General features: G+C 39.3%; 1 pseudogene; it reads left to right on the forward strand.

Annotated features, from left to right (window-relative positions):
* Positions 1–965: 965 nt before the first annotated feature.
* Positions 966–6,171, forward strand: LOC150041495 (actin-related protein T1-like; annotated as a pseudogene).
* The last annotated feature ends 4,002 nt before the right edge of the window (positions 6,172–10,173 follow it).

Genomic DNA, 10,173 nt, shown 5'->3' on the forward strand with positions numbered 1-10,173 from the left:
AGGGTAGTGCAGTAGCCTTGAGCTGAAGAGCTCAAGGACAACACCCAGGGGCAGAGTTCAAATCCCACCACTCACAAAAAAACAAAAACAAAAAAAACGAAAACATTCTGCTGGAAGTTTGACCTAGTGGTAGAGTGTTTGCCTAGCATCCATGAAGACCCAGGTTCGTTCCTAGGTACCACATACATAGAGAAAAGAAAAAGATCATCTTAAAGGCACATTAAATTACCTTTCATTTTTGAGATTTGTTTGGAGATGCAGAAGTATTTAAACTTCCTTTTGTTTTGGAACTTTGAAAAGTCATTTAATACAAAAATGAATTATTTTCAAAAAGCTCTAAAATTTCTATTTGATACTGAATTGTGGTCAATAGTTCATAAAATGCTAACAATCTATGTAAAAAGAAGCAAGCCATTATGGCTAATCATGCTATTGTTATATTTCAAATCTTAAGCAGGAGAATATTTTGAGGAAAATATACATTTGTCTGCCAAATAATTACATGGAATTGTACCAAGTGAAGTTTCATAATTCAGTTGAAAATCTGTCATTTCCTGTGAAAAATGATCTTTGAGGCAACTCTTTTTATATGGGGGTAAGTACAGTAGAATTAAGTTTTAATATTTTTATGATTAAAATCCTTGGAACTCTTAAAACAGAATATTGTGTATTATTTGTTAGCAAATACAGAAGTTTGAGGCAAAATTTAAATATTTTCATTTTTAGTATGTGTCCTTAATAATTTAAGATAGAGGAGAGCATCGGTGGAAGATGCCAGTGGTTCAGGGTGAGTCTTTCTGAGCTCTCACCAAGGTATCAGTTTTAGCTTCATAGTGGAAAGTTTACACCTAAAGAACAATTCTAAGTAAGCTTTAGCACCACAGAAATCTCAGTCAGAGAGGAAAAAGTCAGGCAGCCGGCTCAAGAAGAAAGTTTGGAGCCACTCCATAGGTGGCACAGTGGCCATGGCACCAGCTGCTCCCCAAAGGAGCTGCCACAGAGACAAAGCTTCCCTCTGGAAGCTGAGCAGACAGCACTTCTTGGCAGTGCAGACCTGCGGGCTACAGATAGAGCCTGTCCAAGCCGTGAGCCCATATGCTATTCTCCTAGGCAGGGCCACAAAGACAGAGGCTGCTCCACCTCAGGATCACTGCTGAACTGGCTAAAGCTCAAGCTACCAAAAATAGTGGAATGTCTCCTGTGAGACTCAGAATTCTCACCTGTCACAGAGTCCCCAAACCAAATCTGTAAGGCAGAACTTTTTCTGCCAGATCACGCAAACTAATCAGAAAAACCTCAAACCCAAATCACAGGAGAAAAAGACTACTTAAAATGTTTGGATCCCAAATTTAGTGCAGACACAAGTCCCCCCCCCCCCCAAGAAAATATCCAAAAACTGAAGAACATCTTTTTTTCCTTTCTTTTTTAAACATAATTTTTTCAAATTTTTCTACTTTTTCACTTGCATTTTTACTTGTTCTTTTTTTTGCCATTTAACCTCCATCCTCTTTATTTTTCCTTTTTTTAAAATAATGTTTTAATTCTATTTTCTTCCTCTTTTCTTCTGTCATTGTGGTCATTCCTAGAAACATAGTGATAATAGTGACAGCACTGTGTACAGACTTGTTACAAATTATATTTTTATTGGTACAGTCCCCTGCTTTTTAATCTGTCGGTTCTCAGCCTTAGTACTTCTTCTTTAAGAACTCACAATTATGAGGTGTCCCCCTTTTTTAATTTTATTTTTTTATTTTTATCATTGATCTCTCCCATATGTATTTTCCTCTTTTCTTTATATATAATTGTTATTCCTTTTTACTTTTTATATATTTTACCTTATTTTTTCTAAATTTTGTATTCAATTATTTTCCTTTCTATCACTTTAGGTAAGTCATCCTCACTCTATCCCTTTCTTTCATTACTATATTATTGTTACACTCGTACATTAATATTTATCTCCCTTCTTGTATCTCATATTATTTTTCTATCGCTGGTCCTTTGTTCCTTCTTCAGTTTTTATAATGCATGGATCTACAGTTGATTGCTGTTGACCAAGACTACATAATGCAAATCAAAATAACTCACTCCGGTCAGAGTGTCCAATATCAAGAAATCTAATAACAACAGATGCTGGTGGGGATGTGGCCAGGAGGGATCACTACTACACTGTTGGTGGGAGTGTAAACTCGTTCAACCACTATGGAAAGCAGTATGGTGGTGCCTCAAAAGACTAGACATAGATCTCCCCTATGACCCAGCAAACCCACTACTTGGCATTTACCCAATCTTCCAGAAACAAGGACATACTAAAGCCACTAGCACAACAATGTTCACTGCAGAAGGACTTACCATAACAAAGATATGGAACCAACCCAGATGTCCCTCAGTTGAAGAGCAGATCAACAAATGTGGTATTTATACACAATGGAATTCTATGCTGCCATCAGAAAGAACGACATCGCCCCATTTGTAAGGAAATGGAAAGACTTGGAAAAAACTCATATTAAGTGAAGTAAGCCAAACTCAAAGGAACCTAGGCTCAATGGTGGTAACTAGTACAAACCTTGGACTCTCCTAGCAGCAGATTGCAATAACTCAAAACCTAGGTACATAAGGCCAAATAGGATAGTGCTAAATGAAAGGATCTCCAGGATATGGAAACAAGAGCTTTATAATGTGTGATTGTTCTTAATATACTGTGTTATTTCTCATCTCTTTTGCTGCCCCTTGGTTAATGTCATAATATTACAATATCTGAATTTGTTACCTGGTACATTGTATATACGTTTATTAGTTTATTTGAAATAGGAAAGGGACGGGAGGGAAAAAAGATGAGGGGAAGGGGGAGGGAAATGGGGTCAAAAATATGAGAATGGGAATCAATGTGTGAGAAGTAATGCACCTTCTATCTGGCAAATATAGGTGTAACTCCTCTATTAACTACAGTAAAAAAGTATATCTATAAAAAGAATCCAAATAACATCAAATGCTGTTTAAGCTGTGGGCGAAAATGAACCCTGTTGAATGGTTGTAGGAATGTAAGCTGATAGCACTCTGGAAGGTGGCTTGGAGGTTTTTAAAAAACAACACATATATCACCTCTATGATCCAAGCCATACCACTCTTAGGGAATCTATCCAGAATAATACAAATCAGGATATGGTAAAGACAATTGCACATCATGATCATTGCTGCATTACTCACAATGGCCAAATTATAGAAAAAGTCTCATGTGTAATCATCAGTACACATGTAGGACTCTCCTAGAAGAGAATTATAATAGTTCAAAACCTATGTACATAAGGTCACATAAGATGTGACAAAATGGAAGGATCTCTAGGATATAGAAACAAGAGCTTTATCTTGTATGACTGTTGTTAATGTACTATGTTATTATTCTTGTCTTTTTTGCACTTATTGTTAATCTCACATTATTACTATACCTGAATATGTTACCTGGTATATTTTACATACATTTATTTGTTTATTTGAGATAGGGAAGGGGAGGAAACAAGATGATTGGGAGGGTATGGGGAGGGGATATGGGGACAAAAGCATGAGAAGTGTTATAAGTGTGGGAGAAGTAATGCACCTACTACTGTAGTTACTACTGTAATTCCTCTATACATTATCCCTTCAATAAAATACAAATGTGGTACATATAAACAGAGCAATTTTACTTCTCCATTACAAAGAATATTACTTCATTTGCAACAAAATGGATGCAACTAGAACAAATCATGCTAAGTGAGGTAAACCAAGCTCCGAGAGACAAATGGCATGTTTTTTCACCCATATGTGGAAGCTAGAGCCAAAAAATAAGACAATAGGAATCCACACCTAAAACAGTCAGGCTAAAGGAGGATATCTTAGGGGAGCAATCCAAAAGTATAATTCCTCTGACCACAGAAAATGCTATTTATTGCAATAAATTCTAGGAAATAACAATATGTGAGTTTTGGTGGTGATGGTGATGATGGTGATGTTTTCTTTCATTTTTAGGTAGGATAAAATGGATATTCAAAAAAGAAGGGTGGAAGGGTGAAAAATGTAATCTGTAATGATGTAACTATGTAACTTGTGGGCAGGAACAAGAAAGGGAAACTGAGGGAGTGAAGGGGGGTTGAAATTGTCCAAAAAAAGTACTCATTAATTAACAAAATGGTAAACCCTCTGTACAATACCTAACCAATAATAATAAAATTATGTTTTAAAAATAAATGAATAAATATGATGTAAAAATCAATGTTAATAAATTCTTTAATAAAAATATGGTGACAAGTACTAAAAATAAATAAATGAATAATGGAAATAAAATGTAAAGGCAGAAATAATGCCAGTATTTCCTGAAAACAAAAAAAAAATTAGAATGTTTAAATTTCAAACTCATATATAAGATCTTTTGGTATCGACTAACTAAAATGATACAAACATATTGTAAGAAAATTAGATGTATTCTGGTCCTAGTGGCTCACATCTGTAACCTTATGTACTCCGGAAGTTCAGGTCTGAGGTTCACGCTTGAAAGCCAGCCCAGGCACAAAAGTCCATGAGACTCTTATTTCCAATTAACCATCAGAAAAGCAGAAGTAGCACTGTGGCTTAAATGGTAGAGCTATAGCCTTCAGCTGAAGAGCTCTGGAGCAGAGTCCAGTCCCAGATTTCAAGCCCCACGATGAACAAGAAAGAAGGAGAGAGATTAATTTTGGTGTAAATATTGTTAATGTACATAGATGTACAAAAACTTCAGGATTTATAGCCTGTTTAGTAGATGAGATCGCAGGCATTAGTCACTAGCGCCAGGGTAGGATACTCAGTGTTACGATAACAATTCTTGCCATAGGTACATTGTTATGTACCTGTCAACTATAACTTGGCAAGCTCAAGGTCACCAGAAGTAAAACAGCATTCATGGGATAAAGACAAAAGTTTTCTGGTGGAAGGGATTGACCTGCAACAACTTAAAAGCTGTGAAATCTGGGGCTTTAGAAACAAAGGAAGAGCCCGTGTACAGGGATTGGTCCAGGTGTGCTTGCTTTATTTCACTGAAGACTGGAAATCAAAGGACAACATGTTTAGTATGCGGGAACTTGTCATTTTGACATTGGTTCCGGACTGTGCATAGTAGGCCTGACAGGAGAAAGCAGACCTCGATGTGTCATCAACACTGTTAAGGGACATCATAAATTCAACGTAGTTTCAGCAAGAGCCAATCAGAAGAAATACTTCGTAGGAGAAGAAGCACAAAGCAGACATAACTGCTTATATTTACACTACCCCATTGAACGTGGTTTGGTAACCACTTGGGATGATGTAGACAAACTGTGGAATCATCTCTTTGAATTGAAATCCAGTGAACATCCAAAACTGATGACAGAACATTCCTTTAATCCATGGGATGCTAGAGAAAAAAAAAACATTGAAATTATGTTCGAGGCATTTGATGTGCCAGCATTTTACTTATCCAATCATGCTGTGGGATCTCTTTATGCTTCTGGTAATGTGACCGGTCTGGTGGTAGACAGTGGGGATGGGGCACTTGCACTGTACCCATCTATGAAAGTTATTCCCTTCCCCACGCTGTCACCAGACTCAATATAGCTAGAAGAGACAGTAACAAAACATCTCGTCCGCCTTCTGTTAAAAGGTTATATTTTCTCTTCGATTTTCAACAAAGCTGTAGGAGATGACATGAAAGAAAAGATCTGCTTTGTTACCACAGGTCATGAGGAAGAGACACAGAAGAAGGCCCAGTCACAATACAAACTACCAGATGGAAACTTCATCCACATCAACGATCATCTCTGCAAGATTCCTGAGGTCCTTTTTACACCATACCGAGTAGGCATCCACTAACAAGGAATCTCACAGATGGTTTACAACAGCATAATGAAGTGTGACATCGACATCCAAAATAACATCTTTATGAAGCTTGTGCTGTCGGGAGGCAAAACACTTCTTCCCGGCCTTGAAGAAAGGCTCATGAATGAACTGAAAACATTAATTCCTAAAGAAGATGCTATTGAGATTATAGCCTCTCATAAGAGATGCTATTTCCCGTAGATTGGTGCATCCATTATTGATTCGCTGAGCATCTTCAAGGACATGTATATCACCGCTTCTGATTTCATGGAGTTTGGAAAATCTGTTGTTCAAAGAAAGTGCTTCTAGAGATAATTCAAAACAAGGCCAAACATTAATCGCAAACCACCAGAGGTGGTTAAAGGATGTGAAACTGGTCATTGTCAGTAGAACTTCAATAAATCTTATCCCATTGCAACATTCATTTATGTCTTCATAGCGCCAGTCATTTCTTATATATTGTGAATCTTTAAGCAAATCATAAGGACTTAAGTGTGTACTTGAGAAAATTTGGTTTTCTTTGTTGTATACCCTTACAGTATTTATAAATAACAGGTGCAGATTAAGTTAACAAGGATTTAATTGGATTTCCTAAGATTTTTTTTATAATTCTGTTGTATAGTTATTTAGTGGACATTGGGCAGAGATGATCATGAAGAAAAGTACAGATGTCATAGGAAAACCTAGAAACAAGAATATTATTCCCATATTTAGATTCAAGAAATACTTTTGCCTTTCCCATACAATAGAGTGATTTATTTGTTTTAAGACATGCTAGCTTGTCTTATATGCTGGGCACAACAGTTTCCATTTGTTTAAGGTTCACAAATGTTGCTACAGTAGAACAACACAGGAATGGGGAGGGACACACAGGGCCAGCCTCTAGTCCCCCGGAGCCGAGCAAGATGGTAAGTATGGATGACCCAGCCATCCCCCAATTACCGAGGAAGAAAAAACCACACTGAGTCAGGAGCTGAGTCAGCCATGAAAGCGTATCGAATCTCTCTTTATTGCATCAGGAAATTAGTTATATACTATTGGGGTAAGAGAAGGTGGGAACTGGGAAGCTAGCCAATAGAAAGAGGGCCACCGTGCTACCACTAAAGGTCTGGGGCAGACTTTTAGGTACTGGGTGGGACAAGTGCAGGAAAGCCCGCGAGACCTGCACTGCTGCGAGACCCGCACAGCTGCAAGGGGCTCAGTCAAGTCACGGTACACAGAGATGCCTTAAGAGAGGTATGCAAGGAGGGAATGCCTGGCCAAAGTCCTTTAATGGCCGCTGAACCAGAATCAGGCCTCAGAAATGAAGGTCAGGCCCCAACAACTCCCTCTTTTTTGTTTATTAAAACAGGGGGGACAAGCCTGCGAAGCCCCTGTCTTAGGTTGTCCCCTTCAGTGGATCTTACCTGTCATTGAGTGCTCTGCAGCCTTCTGTCCCACTTACAGATCACCCCCGGGCCTGTCTTAGGTTGTCCCAGCTCCACAGATCTTAACCGTCATTGGCTCTCGGGGAGACATCTAAGGGGAGTCGAAGGATCCCTCCTCGTCATAGGGCTCTCGTTGGTCATAGGAGTCATTGGCATTGGTAGCAAGCCTCTGGTAATGCATCTATACGTTCATCAACTGAATGGATTCTATCTTGCTTTGAATGAGTTGTATGAACTTATTGATAACACAGGGCCCAAAAGTTAAAAGTAAGAACAAGAGGAGTATAGGACCAAGAAATGGAAGGACATAGGGTAGCCATCCATGCAGTCCGGTCCAGAGGAAGTTGGCATGTAGCTCTTTCATGTGTCTTAAGAGGTCGAGTCCTTGACGATTTTGCAGAACTACAGCAGCCAGGGAGTCCAGTTGTTCCTGGAGATCTAAAAGAGTACTAATAAAGCTTTATAATAATGTAAGGAGGTTCCCAGTCCCGCTGCCCCAGAAGTGGCCCCAGCGGCCACTCTGAGGCCTATAATCATAGGAATAATTTGAATTAATAAGAATAGCATTGGCCTGTAAAGGCCCAGGCTTTTTACAAAGCCAGCAGTCTCCTGCTAATTTTGGATTTGTAATGTTAAGCAAATTAAAGGCAGCTTGCAGGATCGATTGTGTCTCAGGGTCAAACAACAACTTGCTTCTTATTTCAGGTATAGCAAGATCATGGTTCTCAATAATTTTATCTACTATCTTTTTCTTTGAGCCAGCACACATGATTGGGGTTGGCCATATGTCTGAGGTTTGATCTTGGGGCCAGATCAGCATATAAAGCTCTGGCCTGGCTGGGGTCACCAAACCCCGCACTGATGATGGGTATCTTGACTCCAAGAAGAAACAGGATCAGCACTGTAAGGTCCATTATTTATCCTGAAAAAGAAGAGAGAGAGAGAGATATCCTCAGGAGGCAAAGAGCCTTCTGGGTCCTCATCAATATTATTGGGGTCCCTCCCTATTTGGGGACAATATTTAAGATCCCTTGCAGGGACCCAAAATGGCTTGTTTCATTAGTGTGGAAAACACAACACAATCCTCTTCCAGATGTAATGAGGGGATCGGAGCCCCTCCACTCCCCATTAAGGGGGTCCTTCCACTGGACATAGACAGTTCAATAGGGAATAGAGGTTGTCCAGTGTTTCTGGAAGGGTGAGATGCTCCCCTTTGGCAAAATTTAAAATATTCAGAGTAAACAAGGCCATCTTTAGCTGATCATGGGGGGGAGTGTTCCCTCTTTTTGTTTTATTAATTGAGATTTAAGGACATGGTTATATCTTTCTACTATTGCCTGTCCTCTGGGATTATGAGGGATGCCAGTAGTGTGGGTAATTTGCCATTGTTTAAAGAAGTCATCAAGAGACTTGCTTACAAAACATGGACCGTTATCAGATTTTATTTAGTCTGGCAATCCGGGAGTAGCAAAACATTGAAGAAAATGACTGATAGCATGTTTAGTTCTCTCCCCGGAATGGGCTGTAGCCCAAAAGGCATGGGAAAAGGTGTCTATTATTTAAAAAATGTATTTAAGTTTTCCAAAAAAGGGAAAATGTGTAACATCCATTTGCCACAAATTATTAGGCCAAAGGCCTCAAGGGTTAACACCGCCCATTTGGAAAGGGTGGAATGACTTACAGGTCCTAATAATCTTTTTTAGGTCTTTAATAGCAACTTGGGGAAATCGGTGGTATAGTCCCCTCCAGGTGACATGCATGAGCTGATGGAAAGAGATAGCCACCTGTAAAGTGTAACATTCAGGATTAGAGGCTAACTGGTCAGCGAGGGCATTGCCTTTGGTCAAAATACTTGGAAGGCTTTGATGTCCCCTCAGATGTTGAAGAAACATAGGAGAAATCCTTTGTTTGAGTAAATTTCTAGCTTGAATCATCAAAGGAGTGATGGGGTTACTATCAAGTTTAATATGAGCTTCTATGAGGTTAGGTAACAAATTGACCACATAAAGGCTATCTGAGAATAGGTTAAGAGGACCAGTAACCTCAGATAGTGCTAGGACCACAGAATAAAGTTCCTTAAATTGCGCTGAGCCCTGTATTTCATGAGACAGGGTCACTGCAGGAGAAGAATTGCCTTTACCTGGGGAGAAAATAACAACGGAAGCCCCCTTCTTGCCTCCATCCATGAATACGGTGGGGAAGGAGGGATCGGCTTCAATTAGAAAAAGTTTTGGAGGTCGCCACTCCAGCTGACTAAAGGAGCTCATCCATTTATGGGGACCATAATGACAATCCACTTTACCTGGAAAGCCTTCCATGGCTATTGCTAGTCTATCATTTCTTTGTAGCCAAGAGAAATCATTAATTCTAAAGGGGACAATAAGAGAGTGGGGTTCGCTCCCCAAAAGATGAGTGGATAAATCTCATCCTTTGACAATACAATCTGCCATATGGTCATTCATGGAGTAAACTCTAGGTGTTCCTCCGACTGACAGGTGAATCCAGTGAAGAGGTTCCCCTTCCTGGCCTAAAAGAGCAGTAAGGAGGAGCTGTCCTGATAGTATATAGAGCATTAGGGACATAGCAGGTTCATACCTCTTTAAGGCTGCTTCATTAATAGCTAATTTAATTTTATTTAGAACCTCTTTATGATCAGCTGACAATGTTACTATGGAGGTCAGATCAAGATCCTTTAAAATATCAAAAAGAGGTGTGAGGGTTGCAGTGGTTATGGGGATCCATGGCCTCATCCAAATAATTTCACCAAGAAGTTTTTGCAGTTGGGGCAGGGTGTAAGTGTCTTGGATACATATTTGGAGTTTTAAAGGAGACATAACATCCAGCGTTAGGACAGCTCCCAGGATTTTAAAGGGGGATATCTTTT

Source organism: Megascapheus bottae, chromosome X, assembly GCF_031878675.1.
Source record: "Megascapheus bottae isolate mThoBot1 chromosome X, mThoBot2.hap1, whole genome shotgun sequence".
NCBI classification, from domain to species: Eukaryota; Metazoa; Chordata; class Mammalia; order Rodentia; family Geomyidae; genus Megascapheus; species Megascapheus bottae.